Source organism: Toxorhynchites rutilus, chromosome 1, assembly GCF_029784135.1.
Source record: "Toxorhynchites rutilus septentrionalis strain SRP chromosome 1, ASM2978413v1, whole genome shotgun sequence".
Lineage (NCBI taxonomy): Eukaryota > Metazoa > Arthropoda > Insecta > Diptera > Culicidae > Toxorhynchites > Toxorhynchites rutilus.
In genome coordinates this window covers 73,758,435-73,780,515 of record NC_073744.1, presented here as the reverse complement: position 1 = coordinate 73,780,515, position 22,081 = coordinate 73,758,435, and the positions used below count along the sequence as shown (strand labels likewise).

Genomic DNA, 22,081 nt, shown 5'->3' with positions numbered 1-22,081 from the left:
TTTGTCCGAATCGCTGATGTTGGTTTGTCCACATGATTACTATGGCAACCGCTTGGCGCGCTGCAGTTTGTTTGTTTCGTTTTGTTGTCCATCGCACGAAGCAGAAATAAAGATTCTCTGTGCTGAGTGCTGTTCACCTTCAAAATGGCCAAGAAAAGGCAATATTCTGAAGAAAGCCTAAATTATTATTGGATCAATATGATGACAGGAAACTCAAGCAATGAGAAAAGCAACATCTACATGAAAAAAATCGAAATTTTTAGTTCAAAAATGGTGATTTCTAAAACCAGACAAAGCGTGAACATTTTTCGACCAAACCATGTTTTTTTAATTTGTAATTATTAATTTTATCGCAAAAATTCATACTAAACTTGATTGTTTCTATCAGTTAAATTAAAGTTAGTTATAAAAAATCTTCAATAACAACAACCACATTCTTGATTTGTGTTTCATCAGTTCAGAACTCGCTCACAACACGGTAGTCATTGAAGCACCCGCTCCTCTGGTGAAATTATGTCGACATCATCCCCCACTTCTGATATCTATATCTATTTCGCCACCGCTCGTCTTCGCCAACACTGCTGAATCAACTTATTACAATTATCGAAAAGCTGATTACTCGTCAATGAACCGTTTTTTTCTTGGTATCAACTGGAATGATATTTTGGAGAACCAGGATATAGACAACGCCACGTCATCAATGTCCAATGTTTTACTTTACGCGATTGAACAGTTTGTTCCCAAGAAGAAGGCTAAGAAGTCGCTCAACCCTCCGTGGACAAATGCTAATCTCAAACGCTTGAAGTCACTGAAAAGATCATACCTTCGAAAATTTGCTAAGTGTCGCAATGATTTTTGGAGAAGTCTGTATTCTTTTGTGAACAAAACCTACAAACGCCTGAACAAAGTTTTACACGCCGACTATTTAAATGGCATTCAAACGAATCTGCGTGCTCACCCAAGTGGGTGACCATCTCGAACAAATTACGGCTACAATGAACCGGTAACCAGTATGTGTCATGTGTTCAATCTTTGTAGTTCGTCTTTTGATAATCACCTTTCCCGTTCGTCCCTCAAAGCGCTCTATTCTGCTGTTCTTAAGTAGTTATAATTGTTATAGATTTAATATTTAGTTCTATAGTTTTATTATTAGTTTTATTATTTAATAATTAATTCTCGGTCATTAGGGCAAACATCTTAAGCCTGTTGATGTTTGTAAAATAAAATAAAATAAAGCTCTCTAACCCCTCTACAATTTGTTCTTTGACGCCCAACTTCTATCTCTTTTAATTTCGCTGCAATATCGATAAAAACAATTCCTGATGAAAATTCAATCAATCTTCAAAAATCGCGATTTTTATCCCACTGTACTTATAAAAGCCACTTAAATTTCACTTTAATGTTGAAAGGTTAATTTTTTTTCTTGAAATTATTCATATTTCATATTTCTCATATATCGAATCATATATATTCAAGTTTGTATATAATCGAGTCCGACCTGCATGAGGAACTAGGTTAACAAAGAAAATATTGATTAAGTATGTTATTCAAACTAAATTGTAACGATCACGCAGGAACTGTTCAATCACAAAGAAATGTTCGAATAGTTTCACAGGAACATTTTCAGTTGATTTTAATATTCCGGACATATTCTACGGGTTATAAATTAAATCATATTCTTCAGGTTACGTTAAAACAGTTCGAAGATGTAATTTCGACACAATCATCGGAACCTTTCTGAATATTCTCCATCGCAATAGAACTACCTTCTTCAGCGTTTTTCTCAGCTTCTTCAACACTTTCCAGTATATCGGTATCTGGCATCAGATCACAGCAAATCACGTTTTGGTCCTTTTTGCACTAATCATTAAAAGACATTGAGCAATCGAACGGTATTGTACTGTCGACATCAGCAAGCTCACGACGCATTAATTATGCCAGCGGAATATCAACATCATCATTAATGGAAAATTCGGCTTCCTGAAGCAATTTTAAATAGTCTCAGATTTAACCTTATTGATTTTAGAGGGTGAAAGTATTTCAATTGCAACCAAAATACCTGTGTATCTGAAGGGTCCTAGAGTGCATTAAAATACAGTAAGAATGCTGAATAACATATGAAGGTTGAAAAGGACAAATATCCTCCATTACTTGCTGTCTTCTTTTAACTAATCGAACTAACTAATCGAAGATGGCGAAAGTACTGATTCAGGTTCTTGATTATGTCGAAGTCCAGCTGCTAAGCTACGGAAGTAAAGATGTGTGGAAAAATTGGAAACTTATCGATTTGAGCTTTGGTGGGAGAGATTTTGGGTGCGCTGTATAATTATGAAAGAACATGACCACCTTTGAGAAGAAATAGATATAAGTGTGTCGCCTAGTTGCAAAACCGGCCACAAGTTTGAGAAATTGGTTTTTTCGGTTTTTTAGACGTTAGATACATTTTTACACTTATTGGTAGTGGAAAACAGAACCAATATCGATCAATCTATATATATATATATATATATATATATATATATATATATATATATATATATATATATATATATATATATATATATATATATATATATATATATATATATATATATATATATATATATATATATATATATATATATATATGGGTGGGCGGTATGCGCGATCGTGATGTTTGATGGGATGAAAATCATTTGCATTTTCCTAGATGTACACTTCGCTAGTGAACTGGTAAAATCATGGAGGCTGTAATTAAGGAGGTCTGAAGGAGCTCTGTTTCTTCTTTATGCCGTTACTTTTAAGGGAATATACAGTGCAATACCATTGAGCAATTCCAAATGAAATCGTCATAAAAATGCAGCTTCAAAAAATGTATTTTTGATTCGAATGAGAGTTTGTATTCCGTTGGATTGGAGGAAATGGGAGTTTTCCACAGCAGTTGGGAATACTTTCACTCATGTGTAACTTTTCAATATGGAGTATCGATTTTATTGTACTTTGATAATTTATATCTCAAAAATTATGAATCGTACCGGAATGATGTCTTCGAAAAAGTTAAAGAGTATTGACGTTTAAAGTTGAACACAATATATATATATATATATATATATATATATATATATATATATATATATATATATATATATATATATATATATATATATATATATATATATATATATCTATAGTCTTTTTTTTTATTTACAAAAAAAACTTTACTTTACAATATTTAAAATACAGTAAAACCAGTTTTTGTGCGGTTTTTTTGTGCGATTTTTTTTGTGGTGTATGAAAAGAAGCATATTTGACAAAGTTATCGTCCATTTAGTTTTTTTCGATGGTTTATATGCATTTCAGAGCGAAAAAAGCATATCTGCGTCTCAATTATCCACTTCTGAAATCATTCTCCTCCTCTCATCAAATGCTCTAAGTTTTTCCAAGTTTTTGCATGACAACCGAAAAGGCAGAGTGTCCCATCGCAAAGCAGGGAAACAAAAGGAAATTGAACGATGAATGGCGTGGATTTGAGTTATTTTCTTGGGAAGAAACTTTTTTATGCAGTCCCTATCTTCCGCACGAGAAAACTTTTTTTTCAAAATGTGTACCGAACTCGATTTATTAAAGCTGCTGGTGAAGTTTTGCGCGATTTTTTATGCACTTTATGCATTTTATGCTTCTTTTTTTGTTTTTGTTTGTGTTTTGAATTTGTTTTTCACCATCATCTCATTTTTTTTGAATTTTCAACAAGACGTCTATTTTATATAAACAAAATTTTCAGAAAAAATTAAACAGACGTATTTTAGATTTTGCAAATTAAAGTTTTTTTTCGTAAATAAAACTTTCGTACTAATTTTTTCTCTCAGTGTATTTTTTCACGTTTAAACATCAAAACTTTGTAACTCTTTCTAAGACACTATTCCGGTTCGACTCATAGTTTTTGAGATTATCCAAATTATCAAAGATTTCTCTTACTAACATCGATACGCCCTATTGAAAAGTTACACTTGAGTCAAAATATTCCCAATTGCTGTGAAAAAACTCATATTTCCTCCCAAACGGAATACAAACTTTTATTCCGAATCAAAAATACTCATGTTTTGTCATTTGTCGATTTCCTTTGGAACTGCTCCAATGCAAAATGTCGATGCTGTCTTCTGTTTGTTGAGGTTTTGCTTATTTTACGGGTTATGTTTTTGTTTGCCTGTAGCCATTTTTTTAGATTCTGGTTATTTATTGTTCACATCACTGATTGTTGTGTTTTTTTTGTATTCCAGCATACAGATTCCTGATTTAGATGCAATCCAGATTCCAGATTCATGTTTTGATATTCTATTCCAGATTACATTTCAAATTCTGTCTTGAAATTTCAGATTACAGATTATTTTGAATTCCTAAATTTAATTCCTGATTCGAATTTAGAATTCATATTCCAAATTGAGATTTCATATTTTTATCTATCAGGTTTTAGAATTTAGATCCTAAATTCCAGATTCAAGATGCCATATGAAAGCATCAGACTCGGATTCAAAAGTCACATTTGAGATTTTCATTCAAAATCAAAATTCTAGATACTTTAGATTCAGATTAGTGTTGAAACGGAGACAATCTACAATCTATGATTGTATTGTATTCGGGTGTGAGAGCCTCAAACCTTATTACTAGCGCTATGGAAAGTATCATATAGAGCAACAACCTAGAAAATCAGGTGATTTTTCTGAAATCCTATATGGGTTAAAAACAATTTTTTACCCTTTAAAATATAGGAAGAATACTCAATGTGCATTTTACTACGATGGACACGACACGACATATCGTCAGATAAATTTATCATCGAATAATAAATTTTTTGGCATTTCGAAATTTTTAGTGTGCTTGGATAATTCTATAAGTCTAATCTTATTGATCATAATATGCTGATAGTCTTATGGAACACAATAAAATCGTCGATTTCATGAAAATATAAAAAAATAATGTGGAAACTAGGACATAAATTGTACGTTCAATCTTCGAAACATTATGAATAGAAAATCATAAATTCCAAAGCAGTACTGTATCTCAAAACTTCCAAAATTACGAATTACATAAAAAAATTGTACCGCCCATCCTCCCAAATTACTGAAAGAACTTACATATCAAATACACGTACATTGAAATGAAAATTATGTTTTAATGGATGTAAAAATTTAGAAAAATCCAAAATTTTGAAATAGCAAAAATATACTATGCTGGATTTTTTATAGAATTTATGTCGCGGTGCATCATTTCCAAGCATAGTGAGAATGGCGCGAAAAAAAAGAAAATCAAGGTTTTTCGCTATAGGTTTTATAGTGAACCGTGTAGGACAGGGGTGGCCAAAACTGTGGTCATTGCGGGTGACTTATTTTTCGAATGTCAGGTTGTGATCTACTAACGTTGACTGTATCAACGAATTCTTGGAAAATGAATTTAATACGAAACTATAAAACAAAGTTTAAACCAAAAGAAACACATATATAGAAAATAAAATTATCGGTTATTAAATGATTTGATAAGTCAAAAAATTATTTTCTCTGAAGTATTATTATTAAATATCAGGGATTGTCTGAAGGATTGTTTAAAAAATGGGTGGGTTATATCTATGATATAACCGCAAGGTTGATGTGGGACTATCTTAGCGTAGCAATCATTTGTTTTTATTGATTAAATTTTTGATTGAATGAAACAATTCCCGAGTTCAATTGAATTCTATATATGAGTAAAAAGATTGTATAATTCCATATAAGGTCAATTCATGCATTGTGATAGATTATGTTCTTCGTTACAAGTAAATTTAATGACAGTCCTTTTATGTTTGGTATGATGCCTAGGACAAAACATGTGAACGGAAGAATTATCACACGATTATTTTATTTAACGTTTCCTTCTGAAGTTTGCATCTTTCAAGTGTACGTATTTCTCGAACCGCGAATTTACATGATTTGATGACCTTCAGGCACTCAGATGTTTCTATGATGGTTAGACAGTCCTCCCCCACTCAAAGGGGGGGCTGCCATACAAATGAAACACAAATTTCTGCATTACTCGAGAATTAATCAAGCAAATGAAACCAAATTTGGCATGTGGAGGTTTTAGGATGCAATAAATGTTTCTATGGTGATAAGATACTCCTTCCCCCTCTCTTAGAGGGGGCTGCCATACAAATGAAACACAATTTTTTGCATTACTCGGAAATTAATCAATCAAACGAAACCAAAGTTGACATGTGAAAGTTTTAGGGTGCAATAAATGTTTCTATGATGGTTAGACAGTCCTTCCCCCACTCAAAGGGGGGGCTGCCATACAAATGAAACACAAATTTCTGCATTACTCGAGAATTAATCAAGCAAATGAAACCAAAGTTGGCATGTGGAGGTTTTAGGATGCAATAAATGTTTCTATGGTGTTAAGATACTCCTTCCCCCTCTCTTAGAGGGGGCTGCCGTACAAATGAAACACAAATTTTTGCATTACCCGAGAATTAATCAAGCAAATTAAACCAAATTAGGCATATGGAAACATTAGGGTGCAATGAATGTTTCTATGGTGGTTAGATACCCCCCCCTCCTCTCTTAGGGGTGGCTGCCATACAAATAAAACACAAATTTCTGCATTACCCGAGAATTAATCAAGTAAATGGTTTTTAACTTCGTCCCGCCCATTTACTTGATTAATTCTCGAGGAATGCAGAAATTTGTGTTTCATTTGTATGGCAGACCCCCCCCCCCTTTCAGTGGGGGAAGGACTGTCTAACCATCATAGAAACATTTATTGCACCCTAAAACTTTCACATGCCAACTTTGGTTTCGTTTGATTGATTAATTTCCGAGTAATGCAAAAAATTGTGTTTCATTTGTATGGCAGCCCCCTCTAAGAGAGGGGGAAGGAGTATCTTATCACCATAGAAACATTTATTGCATCCTAAAACCTCCACATGCCAAATTTGGTTTCATTTGCTTGATTAATTCTCGAGTAATGCAGAAGTTTGTGTTTCATTTGTATGGCAGCCCCCCCTTTGAGTGGGGGAGGACTGTCTAACCATCATAGAAACATCTGAGTGCCTGAAGTTCATCAAATCATGTAAATTCGCGGTTCGAGAAATACGTACACTTGAAAGATGCAAACTTCAGAAGGAAACGTTAAATAAAATAATCGTGTGATAATTCTTTCGTTCACATGTTTTGTCCTAGGCATCATACCAAACATAAAAGGACTGTCATTAAATTTACTTGTAACGAAGAACATAATCTATCACAATGCATGAATTGACCTTATATGGAATTATACAATCTTTTTACTCATATATAGAATTCAATTGAACTCGGGAATTGTTTCATTCAATCAAAAATTTAATCAATAAAAACAAATGATTGCTACGCTAAGATAGTCCCACATCAACCTTGCGGTTATATCATAGATATAACAGGCACTCAAGTTCATCAAATCATGTAAATTCGCGGTTCGAGAAATACGTACACTTGAAAGATGCAAACTTCAGAAGGAAACGTTAAATAAAATAATCGTGTGATAATTCTTTCGTTCACATGTTTTGTCCTAGGCATCATACCAAACATAAAAGGACTGTCATTAAATTTACTTGTAACGAAGAACATAATCTATCACAATGCATGAATTGACCTTATATGGAATTATACAATCTTTTTACTCATATATAGAATTCAATTGAACTCGGGAATTGTTTCATTCAATCAAAAATTTAATCAATAAAAACAAATGATTGCTACGCTAAGATAGTCCCACATCAACCTTGCGGTTATATCATAGATATAACCCACCCATTTTTTAAACAATCCTTCAGACAATAATAATACTTCAGAGAAAATAATTTTTTGACTTATCAAATCATTTAATAACCGATAATTTTATTTTCTATATATGTGTTTCTTTTGGTTTAAACGTTGTTTTATAGTTTCGTATTAAATTCATTTTCCAAGAATTCGTTGATACAGTCAACGTTAGTAGATCACAACCTGACATTCGAAAAATAAGTCACCCGCAATGACCACAGTTTTGGCCACCCCTGTCCTACACGGTTCACTATAAAACCTATAGCGAAAAACCTTGATTTTCTTTTTTTTTCGCGCCATTCTCACTATGCTTGGAAATGATGCACCGCGACATAAATTCTATAAAAAAAACCAGCATAGTATATTTTTGCTATTTCAAAATTTTGGATTTTTCTAAATTTTTACATCCATTAAAACATAATTTTCATTTCAATGTACGTGTATTTGATATGTAAGTTCTTTCAGTAATTTGGGAGGATGGGCGGTACAATTTTTTTTTTGTAATTCGTAATTTTGGAAGTTTTGAGATACAGTACTGCTTTGGAATTTATGATTTTCTATTCATAATGTTTCGAAGATTGAACGTACAATTTATGTCCTAGTTTCCACATTATTTTTTTATATTTTCATGAAATCGTCGATTTTATTGTGTTCCATAAGACTATCAGCATATTATGATCAATAAGATTAGACTTATAGAATTATCCAAGCACACTAAAAATTTCGAAATGCCAAAAAATTTATTATTCGATGATAAATTTATCTGACGATATGTCGTGTCGTGTCCATCGTAGTAAAATGCACATTGAGTATTCTTCCTATATTTTAAAGGGTAAAAAATTGTTTTTGACCCATATAGGATTTCAGAAAAATCACCTGATTTTCTAGGTTGTTGCTCTATATGATACTTTCCATAGCGCTAGTAATAAGGTTTGAGGCTCTCACACCCGAATACAATACAATCATAGATTGTAGATTATATATTATATATTAGAAATCGACAAATGACAAAACATGAGTATTTTTGATTCGGAATAAAAGTATGTATTCCGTTTGGGTTGGAGGAAATATGAGTTTTTTCACAGCAATTGGGAATATTTTGACTCAAGTGTAACTTTTCAATAGGGCGTATCGATGTTAGTAAGAAAAATCTTTGATAATTTGGATAATCTCAAAAACTATGAGTCGAACCGGAATAGTGTCTTAGAAAGAGTTACAAAGTTTTGATGTTTAAACGTGAAAAAATACACTGAGAGAAAAAATTAGTACGAAAGTTTTATTTACGAAAAAAAACTTTAATTTTCAAAATCTAAAATACGTCTGTTTAATTTTTTCTGAAAATTTTGTTTATATAAAATAGACGTCTTGTTGAAAATTCAAAAAAAAATGAGATGGTGAAAAAAAAATTCAAAACACAAAAAAAAACAAAAAAAAAAGATTAAAATGCATAAAGTGCATAAAAAATCGCGCAAAACTTCACCAGCAGCTTTAAAAAATCGAGTTCGGTACACATTTTGAAAAAAAAGTTCTCTCGTGCGGAAGATAGGGACTGCATAAAAAAGTTTCTTCCCAAGAAAATAACTCAAATCCACGCCATTCATCGTTCAATTTCCTTTTGTTTCCCTGCTTTGCGATGGGACACTCTGCCTTTTCGGTTGTCATGCAAAAACTTGGAAAAACTTAGAGTATTTGATGAGAGGAGGAGAATGATTTCAGAAGTGGATAATTGAGACGCAGATATGCTTTTTTCGCTCTGAAATGCATATAAACCATCGAAAAAAACTAAATGGACGATAACTTTGTCAAATATGCTTCTTTTCATACACCACAAAAAAAATCGCACAAAAAAATCGCACAAAAAAAAACCGCACAAAAACTGGTTTTACTGTATTTTAAATATTGCAAAGTAAAGTTTTTTTGTAAATAAAAAAAAGACTATATATATATATATATATATATATATATATATATATATATTCAACTTTAAACGTCAATACTCTTTAACTTTTTCAAAGACATCATTCCGGTACGACTCATAATTTTTGAGATATAAATTATCAAAGTACAATAAAATCGATACTCCCTATTGAAAAGTTACACATGAGTGAAAGTATTCCCAACTGCTGTGGAAAACTCCCATTTCCTCCAATCCAACTCTCACTTCCACTACAGTCATTTTCGGTTGATTAATTTCAGTGTATCGGGGTGTAGTGGAAACGAAATATTCTCTACGCATACAGTAGCATTGATTCTTTTGTTTCGTTCCTTTCCCCTTTCGTTCTCTTACAAGTATAAAAGCAGAAGCTTTCACTGACGATTAAAACTGCTTGAACGGGTTATATTTATTTTCATTTCGCATGTTAGAGGATGCTTGCTGCTTTCAAACGTAAGTTTTATTTTACCAAAATGGATCGTCGCGGACCGTGTTCAAAATTCTTCAATCACTTGTAAATAACATGTTTCTCTGTTATTTGGAATACATGTTTGTTACAGAAAATGTAATAAAATGAAAGACGGCACAGATCGGACTATTCCTTTCTCGAGTTTTTCACCCTCTCTAAGAGTGAAAAGAATAGTCCGATTTGAGTCTTCATTTTATTATATTTCCTGTATCAAACATGTATTCCATGTTACGAAGAAGCATGTTATTTGCAAGTACGCTGGATTCTTTTTTATGCGTTTTTTGCGTGATATTTTTTACGCTATTCGCTCAAAATTACGCGATTTTTTTTATGCGGTTTGCTTGAAATTACGCGATTTTTTTTACACGGTTTGCTCGAAATTACGCGATTTTCGACTAGGTCTGCGCTTTCAGCGTGCCCACGCAGAATTGCGAGCGCATACACAACGCCGGAAGCACGCACACGCACATACCATTGGGTGCACAAACACGCACACACACAGTGCACACGTACGCACACACACCCACACATGCCCATGCACAAAAAAATGCGCACACCTGCACACAAGCAAGAAAAAAACTCGCGCAAACGCACGTACACACGCGCACAGAAACACGCACAAATGCGCGCAAACACGCCTACACATGCCCGCGCATAAAAAAAGCGCACACCTGCATGCAAGCAAAAAAGACGGATGGGTAATGTCGGGGACATAACCGGAGTGACGTAGGACTATACAAAGGGGACAGCTTTTGTTAAATATATATTTTAAATATATTGTTTTATTTTCTTCTCCTACGTGAATACCTACCTATCTACCTGAAAAATGGATTAGTTTACTGTTTACTCTTTATGAATATGTTGATGGTTCTGAAAAGAACCTTTGGTGTTGTGTTTTTGTTATCACTCGATATTCCCATCTTGTTCGGTTAAACCTTCCTGTTTAGCTATTGCGTTTGCCACTCGCCACAGCTTTCACAGTTGGAAAATTTCTTCCCATCCAGCTTGTGACATGTTGTTCAGTAAATTACATTTAATGCGACGTACCGGAGAAACACTTTGCCACTCACTGAAACTAATTGTTGCCTTGATGAGCGCCGAACCGAAGCTGCTCTGTTCTTGATGCGGGTTTTCTGATTGTCGTGAGCAGTTTTGCAAGCCAACTCGAGCACTCCGACGGCCGAAACTCTATAATCGCTGTTAGGTATATTGGTGCTCCGGCATCAATCCGTTCGGCCTAGTTATCCTTGCGGAGCAATCAGTGAATGCGACCAACAGGGAACTGGAGACCTGCACGGTTCGAGTGAGACTTTGCCTTTCCCTTAACTTGTCCTCCTTTGTTACGTCCACGATGCCGATGCCGTACAACCACACGGGTTTACGGTTTGAAAGAAAATAAGATATTTTTTTGGGGTCCGCGTGTTTTATACTCTAGCGGTACACACTCACAGGATAGAGACAAATCGGCAGACTCAGCCAGAGGGGCGAGTCCAACGAGACGAACGAATGAGCGTTAAAATGGAGCGATGGAAAAAAAATACATTCATTACGATTTGTTCGCTCGTTGGATTCACATGCAGACTAAAAAGGGTCCTTCCCATCCAGTATGTGACATATTTTACAGTAAATTACATTCAATGGCACGTCGCATTACCACCACTCAGTATCGGATTGGAGGTAATTTTAACCTGTAATTGAACATTTGCGATGACAAGTGGTACAGTGTCAACTTTCAATGTGGGGTCATAATTTGGGCCCCGAACTCTATGTTTACAAAAATTTCCAACTAAATATACGACATATTTAGTCCGTCCAATTAGCTAAATGTCGAGATAAGTGTAAATTACTGTACTTTCAATCTAGTTGCAATTTAGAATTGGTGAAAATCAATAAGCTCAGAACAACTGCCAAATTCACATACTCATCATATCCTGGCAAACAAATTATGAAAAAATCAATTTGTGTTTTATTATTATTTTGGATAATGTTTTAGAAAGCATTGAACTGTATTTCCTAAACTCTTTTTTGGAAAGTTTAATGGCCGTGAAAAGCGCCTTGTTTTATGGAATGGTTCCAATTTAGAAAACTTAGTACTCGTGGTTTTGAAAAAAACCATTTCGAACGCCCTCGATGCCGCCTTGTTCTGGATTTGCCACCAAAGCAGTTTGTATAAAGAACAAACTTTTTTCTTCTGCTACCTGATGCCGTTTTGCGATTGCGTTTGCCACTCGCCACTCGCTGCAACTGCCTGTTGTCTTGATGTCCACCGAACCGAATGTGTTCTGTTCCGAATGCGGGTTTTCTTATCGTCGCGAGCAGCTTTGCCAGCAAACTCGATCACTTCGGCGGCCGAAACTATATAATGCCGGCTAGGTGGACTGCTGCACTGGTACTAACGCGCTCGGCCTAGCTACCCTTGCGGGGATCTCCAGATCAACACGGTTCGAGCGGGATTTTGCCTTTCCCTTCACTTTTCCTCCTTTACCATGTCCAGACATGGCTGCTTGGGTTGGTTTGTTGATGTGTTGTGATGCGAACCGATGTGGTGTACGGTTTGAATGAGAATGATCGTTACGGCAGCGGAGCGGGGATTTTTAAGCTGAGTGGCTGGCTCGAGAATTACGCATGTGTGAGACTGCGACCAATGTTTCGTTCATTTTTTTCTTTTTCCTTTCCAATCGTGCTTCATTTTTTTTCTATTTCGCTGCTGCTCTGGTTGCCCGTTTTGGTCGGTACGATTTGAGGAGCACAAAATGGACCAATCAAAAATGGGCACATAGTGCATTTTGACAATGCTTGATATTTTCACAATTATTCAATTATTTATCTCAAGAAAAATGAAATGTTATTCGTTATGATAGATGCGTAGATATATTTCCTATCAATTGATGCAAAAACATTTGCGATCTATTGAGAAATGCTCGAATTATAAGCGTTCCAAATCTTGCATTTTTTCCTACTTGTTCAGTGCCTAGATTTCCATTTCACCCCCTATATCTTCCGGTTAGACGTAGTCCTACGTCAAAAAAACACGCGCACACACGCACACAAACACCCAAAAAACGCGCGAACATACACAAACACCCACACAAATACACGTGCACGTACACAAACAAGCACAAACACAAACATCGGGCTGTCGAATACTCGGCTATCCGGACTCGAAGCTGACCGGTATCCAGTATCCGACCAAACCACTATTCGTTTCATCACTAATTTCACACTGACAACTAGCGCCGGAAAATAATTACTCCTGCAGGCATACTACACAACCCTCACTGCACCGTTTTCATTAGTTTCAGTGAATAAGTTTCGAATGCAACAAGGAAACATTCCTTTCTATACAAACTGCCAGAATACATGGATGCTTCAAATTAATTTCCAAGTGACGATTTCTAACGTCGCTTTTGTTTGCAGAATGAAAGGAATCAACGTGAAAAGAAAGGAATATGTACGAAAGAGACGAGATATTTTTCTTATTGTGCGTGAAAAGAGAATAGATATATTTTTAGCCTGCATGGTTCTGGTTCTGTTCTGAGAAGCGATAGATACATTATTGAGTGACGATGTGCTAATTGAAGTGAAATTGTCAGGCCCTGCTCTCATTCGAATCAAAGCTGCATTTTTATGACGATTTCATTTGGAATTGCTCAATGGTATTGCACTGTATATTCCCTTAAAAGTAACGGCATACAGAAGAAACAGAGCTCCTTCAGACCTCCTTAATTACAGCCTCCATGATTTTACCAGTTCACTAGCGAAGTGTACATCTAGGAAAATGCAAATGATTTTCATCCCATCAAACATCACGATCGCGCATACCGCCCACCACACTTCCCAGGCCAAACGACCCGGGACCCGGAGGAGAAGAGAGAGAGAGAGAGAGAGAGAGAGAGAGAGAGAGAGAGAGAGAGAGAGAGAGAGCGATACGAACAGATACTGCGCGCCGTATGAGAACCGCTGAAACCACTTAATTTAATAAGTGCTGCATTATTTACAAGATCATCCGTCCTCTCCGGCTGTGGCTGTGGCTGTTGTGCTGCTGCTGCTCTTTTGGCGAAACTTGACAAGTTTTGCAAACTCATGCCACAAGATACGTAAACACACGCTTCCTCCGAAACATACCGACTCCCGCGCATCGGACGACCACAATATACACAAAGTTCCCTCCCGCATAGGCGCATCGGAGCAGAAGCGAGCTCTCAGGTGTGCCGTGCTGCCTCCGGGCGGGTTGTTGCTTATGATGATGGAAGCTATTCCATCATCCACATCATTATCATAAAGTAGTGGCGGTGACGGCGGCGGAACTCTCTGCCATCACACTTCCCCAGCGGCCCCTCCCACGGATCATAACACGATGCAGAGCGGGCAAAAGCTGTTCAAAGTGGGTTCGAACTGTGATGGCACACCGTCGTGCCCGTACTATTTTCAGATCACAAACTTCGAATTGGACCCCATAAATCGTGAAAGCAATGCACTCCACTAAACTAAATGAATAAATTTTAATGTTAATCTAGCAACAGCTCTCGTTCCGATCGGCGTTTCCTGAACGGGAGAGAGCAGTGCAGCTGTATCACCTGGACACAATTAGGAAAATGCAAAAAGCGTCTCTACTGCATTAAGTCATTCCATATCCTGCCGTAAAAAGCCAAGCACTGCATGACCGACCAGAAAGCAGGTTAATGCAGAAATGCCATATACCGGAGAAGCTCCAGAACGGACGGACACCTGGTAAAAGAAGCCAGTGCGACTCATGCCGCCTCTCTTTCCTCTTGGCGTAATGTCCGGCGGGTAAAACGGAGGAGTACATATCTGCACAAACACATACACGCACACACCCATGCAAGCATTAGCATATTTGCATTCATTTTCCGCTTCGTCTCCTTTTTAATCCTTCCCACGGAATGGAATACGCCCGAAGAAGCCACTACCGACCGACCGGACAGTAGAACATGAATGCATGGAGCACGGCGGCAAAACTAGTAGTAGCTCCCAACACCATCGACTCTTATCGAAAAGGATAGAGAGTCTTTCCGTGTGGCTTTATGCTAATTTTGCGATTGTGTGCTGTTTTACTGGCGGGACAACGACCAATCAGTAACAGCACATGAAGATGGAATCGTCATGAGTCAAGCGCTTTCTAAACCGTCGATTATCGGCGGCGGAAGTCAGGTCTGATTGAAGTTTGAAAATTGATGGCGTTTTGTCCATCCTCCATCACTTTGACATCTTTTAAGTCTGCGTTCTAGAAAATGACCAGAAGTAGCTTTTTTTAATGCTGAGTTGATGTTGACAATGGACGCTTTAACATCTTAAGATAATAAACTGATACACAACATTTACTTTTTCTTAACACACATTCAATAATGCATCGAAATCCGGACGCTTAAGCGCTTACGAATATAACTTCAACTACTTAAAAAATATTGACATATCATAGCACTAAAAATTAGCGTTCCTATGGAATTAGAAGGCCTTCATCTATGTTATGAATCACAGAACTCCACAAAATCATGTTATATTTGTTCAAAAATTGAAATTTCGTGTCGTGATTTTGAATCCGGACACTTTTTTAATCATGCTTTGAAATCCGGACACCTGTTTTTTTGCAATTCTTTGAGAGAAATTATTCATTAATTATTGTAGAACTTTTTAACGGGTGCGTCATAAGTAGCGGGACTGAATGGAAACGGGTTTGGTACAAAAGTTTTTCATTAATTCAATTATTTATTGTATTTTCACAAGATGACTACCACAAGATGGTGCCATTTTATATATTTTCAAAATCTTATCAATATGGGTATCAAATGAAAGGGTTTGATTAGTAGAATACAAAAATTTATGAATTTATGTATCAAACGAAAGGGCATGACTATCAGAACAGAGTTATCGATGAAAAATGTAAATCCAAGATGGCGGCCGCTACAAAATGACGGATTACATATTTTCTCTAAACTCCATCAATATGGGTATCAAACGAAAGAGATTGACTAGTAGAACACGGTTATTCATGAAAAATACAAATCCAAAATATTGAAGAAATCGATGAATGGTTTTATTGTAGAGAAATATACTAATGATACAGATAATGTACTAAAAACCTAGAAATAAAATAATTAAAAAACACTTTTTAAGTTCAACGGTTTCATTATGATTAAACATAATAACAATACAGATGATGTACTAAAAGCTACAAAATAATTAGGCAAGTAGCAGTTAGTAATTATCACACCTCCTCCTTCATTAGTCTAGGGCATTGATGAGACTAAAATGAAATCGTGGGGCATGTAAAGAAACAACTAACGGTTGGTAATGGAAATCTGACGGGGCCCATTTTGGATTTGCATTTTTCGAAAATAACTGTGTTCTAATAGTCAAGCCCTTTCATTTGATACACATTTTGATGCAATTTAAAATATATATATATATATATATATATATATATATATATATATATATATATATATATATATATATATATATATATATATATATATATATATATATATATATATATATATATATATATATATATATATATGGCACCATTTTGTGGTGGCGGCCATTTTGGATTTGTATTTTTCATAAATAACTGTGTTTTACTGGTCAATCCCTTTCGTTTGATACCCATATTGATGGAGTGCTAAGAAAATATGTATTCCACCATTTAGTAGCGACTGCCATCTTGAATTTACATTTTTCATCAATAATTGTATTCCACTAATCATGCCTTTTCATTTGATACTCATAGTGATAAGATTTGGAAAAAAATATATATGGAGCCATTTTGTGCTGGCGGCCATTTTGGATTTGAATTTTTCAGAATAACTAGTCAAGCCCTTTCGTTTGATACTCATATTGATGGGGTTTAGAGAAAATATGAAATCCGCCATTTAATAGCGGCCGCCATTTTGGATTTTCAAGATAATGAAATACGCAGTTTTATAATGACTGCAGAGATAAAGGTATGTTCCAAATTTCAGAACAATCGGTCAACAGGAAGGGGGTCAAATTTCTATTAATGTGGGACAGCGCTACAGACAGAGTTACAAAGTTACCCAGGTACATACAAACGGGTCATATAATCGACTCCGTCCTGTATACCGAAAAGTTTTGCGGTTTCCCGAATCGAACATCTTTGCTCCACACTTCATACTCCATACTAAGGCATCTAACATACCCTTATGCAACTCCTTCAACGAGAAATTTAATCGTCAACTTTTGACCGTCCGGATTTAAAAGCATTTTCTGAATGTGCTTTTTATTTCGGACATGAGTTTGTAAAATTCACATTGAATTTTGATTTTTAACATTTTTTGTTAACAGTTAGGTACCATGTTTGACACTAAACTAAATTGACACAATAGTAACTATCAGTCACATCATTTCAACATGCAAAAAATGTCATTGTTTTGGCATAATATTGACTGTAATGAAAAAGTGTCCGGATAAAAAAGCGTCCGGATTCAGAAACATCTCTGTAATATGCTTACAAGCTGTTTCTCTCAGCGACTGTAAGGCTCAGAGAAATAGTCTGCGCGAATGGGAGAAGAGAGAAATATGGTATTCGCGATCAAAACAAAGGAACAGTGTCGACATCTATTTTAGTTTTAAGCTTACGTGGAGTACTGTTTCAGATTATCCCACCTGAAGGCAGTTCTAAATTGATACAATGAATGAAAATAATTACTTAATATTCTTTGAATACGTAGTCACGATTCACAATCAACCATTTTGTTTTTTTTTTGTTTGTTTAGCCTGAGCACATTCTTTGATACACCAAAGTTAAACATTAAAAAAAGGGGGAGGAGTGTCGAACACCATAGAAACGTTAATCGATCCCTAAACCCCTTACATGCCAAATTTGGCTCCGTTTACTTGATTGGTCCTTGAGTTTTTTTTTCATTTCGATGGCAGCCCCACGCTTAGAGAGGACGGAAGGGATGTCGAACCACCATAGAAACATTTATTGCACCCTAAAACTTTCACATTCCCAATTTGGTTGCATTTACTTGATTAGTTCTCGAGTTATGCAGAAATTTGTGTTTCATTTGTGATTTTTAACATTTTTACTTAAACTTGGCCCACATTTGCCATACGGTGTAGACAATACACCTTTTTGATTTTCCAGTTTTTCGGCTTGAATTGCCATATATTAATTAACGCCAAGATCCTCTTCCAATTTTTGCACAGACCAAGAAATAGAAAAATCGTTAAAATTACAAATTTTTCTGACCTTATTATCTCTGTATGGAGAAATTTCTCTTTGAGATGATTGATAATCTCATCAAACTCGTTTGACATTTGTTTATATTTCGACTCTTCGTCTTCTTCATGTGAAAAGGAAAATAGATTGCTCGGGGTAACTTGCCTGTCCAAGTCTCCTCGTCATTATCAATGAAACGTTAATACCGGCGATTCCCTTGTTGATTAGCTCAATTTTGTACGCTCGGGAATATTCTGCTGAAACGACTGAAATTATTGATGGAACTTCTTCTGAAGTATTTCCTACTGCTATTGATTCATCTACATTAGGATTAGAAGGTTGCTCTTCTGTATTGTTTTGCCCCTCAGTATTGCACTGCATCGATTTGGAAGTGATTGTAGTATACTGTTGTTCACTCTATAAGGAATATTGTTAGACTTATCGTGCCTATGTCTAACAATATTCCTTATAGAGTGAACAACAGAACAACAGAACAACAATTTGAATCTGAGTGACTTTATGTACATATACACAGGTACCTTAAAGATACCTGACTTCAGGTACAATCTAGGCATAACGTAAACAAGTTAAATATTGTTGTACCCATAACGTCCGGTTGAATCAACGAGGTGTATTTGCGTTGTTGGGATTTCAATTCTACATTGAAATTGTTTTGATTGTGCAACACGAATAATATCTATTAAGATAACAAATACTTTTTAGTATCGCTACGTTTTGTGTTAACCCAAATGTCTTCAAATGTTTTTCAACGTAACTCCATATTTTTACAATAATGGTGTAGTTGGAAAAATTGTTGGAAATTATAAACAAACTCATTAAATTTCATGAACATGACGGTACAACACGACAAACATATTAAATGGGCCTATTTACTATAAAAAGGACAATAAATTAGAAATATATATTTTTTAATATCCCGGCAATGGCTGCATTCAAAAGGAGATTTATAATGTGCTTTTTTGTTTTAAAGCATAATTTGTGACTAAAATTGATTGTTAACATACAAAAATGTTATGTTCCACTAAATTCGTCAAAAATAGTTTCACCATCTTAGAATAATTTTTTTTAATTCTCTACGTGGCTTCTATTTTATATTATAAAAATTATATTAAAATTATTTTTTTACATTTAAACATCAATACTTCATAACTCTTTCTAAGACACTATTTCGTTACGACTCATAGTTTTTGAGATATAAATTATCAATGGTTTCATTTACTAAAATCGGTAGGCCCTATTGAAAAGTTATACTTGAGACAAAATATTCCCAATTGCTGTAGAAAATCCATATTTGCTCCAACCCAAACGGAATACAAACTTTCATTCGAATCAAAAATACATGTTTTTAAAATCTGGGCATTTTTGGGACGATTTCAATTGGAATTGCTCCTGTACGACAGTTCTAAATTTTTCAAATTTGAATGAAAATAATGATTTGTAATTTTTCGAATGCTCGAGGCACAGAAGCCTAAGCCTTACTCAATTATTTCATTTATTGTCTTTTATTCATTAATGTATACTTGTAGAGTAAGGGTTCACCCTTATAAATATTCTACAATCGGATACATTATTGCTCATACCGCATTCAATTGAAAACAATCCAGCTTTAAACAAAAAAATATCTAAACTCAATCATGCATGTTGACAATTTTCAACACTCCAAAATTAATCTCTACTTGCTAATTCCTGTCATTCAGGTGCGTTTTAAATATCTCCTCTACTGCTTTAAGTTCGCATTAATTTTTCACCTCGAGATCCATTGATGTTCACTGATGCAGGAACGTTCTTGTTTCCTACCCCTTACACACCCCATTTCAATCAGATAGATCATTAATATTTCACCATGAGCGACGAGCGAACCCACCGAACCTGCAATGGGAACTAAAGCATCTGTCAAAACTGTATCTCCTCACCTCCTCAATCGAAGCATTTATAACCCAGTGGTTAATAGAGGTCAACAACTTTGTTCGTGGAAGATTGGATACCTGACCTGTGTGTGTGTAAAACTATCGATTTTCGCACAAAGATCGCAAATGTTGGCAGTCACAACTCACCGAGCACCGAGCAGCTCGAATGGACCGCCGCCTCCTCATGAAACAACAAGAATGTTGCAACTGGGCTAATTGAGATTGATTCTCAATTTCGCTGCGGTAATTGATTATTTGCGGTTTATGGAAAACGTGACTTTCTCACAAAATGTGATACACACCGGTCCCCGCCACGTTTACGCGACCCTTTTGGGGTGGCTGCCTTCAAGTCGAATCGAAATCGTGTTCGGCACATTTTTATTTCTTCACTTATTTTCGATAGCACAAACAAGCAAAGCATGATCATTAACCACCGAAGCAACAGGGCGCGGAAGGGGGGCAGTGAAGTCCCGATGGTACAACACGTACAATGTAAATGTTGAAGAGAAGAAACTCTGACCAAAGCTGCCACCGTCTGTCTTGTTTATTCGAAATTAATAAAATTCTGTACTCACGATTGCGGTTCGGGATCATCGAATGGGGTGAAGCACCCTCCGGTGCCGGGATTTGTGTCAGATGCTGTTACTTTCTGCACTCGATTTTGACCGACGCGCACGAGAAGTGCAGTCAGCGGCGTGTGAGCGGAATTTCGGAATTGAATTACGAGAATATATTAATTACGCGAGCTGTCGTGTAGATTGAACGCGCATCAGACGTGAACTCGCTTCATAAAAGGAACATTTTTCGGAGTCTCGCGCACATGAGAAATTGCGAAATCTTCCGCAAATTGAGGTACTAAGGCAGCCATCGTGAGAAGGAAAAGCTACCAATTACTCCTATTCGCCAACAATCATTTCAATACCACTGTGTGGGCTCCGAGTAGTGATGCCAGATCTGCGGGAATGTTGGTAGATCTAGCGATTTCTATTACCCAGTCTCAATTCAGCTAGCGAGCAGTCAACAGTTCACCGTAATGCTGATTTCACACACAGCGGTTACGAAGTGTGAAGGAAAATCAATCATTTTTATACCGTCTACTGGAAAGTGCTTGTGAATAGGTGAATCACACGGACACATTGTTCTTTTTAAAGCTTGAAACATTTAGAATCCGGGATCACTGTTCGGTTTGTAGCAGCGGTCGTAGTAGGCGTATCTGAAATCATTTGATTGTTTGGAAAACCTTTACCTTTCGACGGTAAAAATTTCACGTTGATCCGTTTCGTTTTGAAAAAATTGTTCATGATGGAAGCCGAGAGAAGAAATTTGATTTTGGACACCCACTTTAAGTTTTATTGCTGGTGAAAGCACTTGCCTACAACACCAAGAGAGGCGCCCAAACATTTGTACGTATATAGTGAGTGGAAAAATGAGCCAGCTATGCATGATACTATTTATCACGTAGTAAAACCGTAAGGTAATCAAATATGATCCATTTGTCATCGAAATAAAATTTAGAAAAAAAAATTCTATTCGCTTTCCAAAAGTTAATACGACTCTTTTTTGAAGCTCTCTCTCACTTCCTTTTACTCTTTTTTCTTTTTCTCTCTTTTTCTTTTTCTCTCTTTTTCTTTCCTTTCCCTCTCTTTCTCTTCTCTCTCTCTCTCTCTCTCTCTCTCTCTCTCTCTTTTTTTCTCTCTCTCTCTCTTTTCCCTCTCTCTCTCTTTTCTCTCTCTCTCTTTT

General features: G+C 35.8%; 1 protein-coding gene across 6 annotated transcripts in view; it reads right to left on the bottom strand.

The window, feature by feature from the left end:
- The window catches only part of LOC129762854 (uncharacterized), a 565,660-nt gene that overhangs the window by 460,492 nt on the left and 83,087 nt on the right, over positions 1–22,081 (bottom strand). The gene's annotated exons all lie outside the window — the stretch shown is intronic.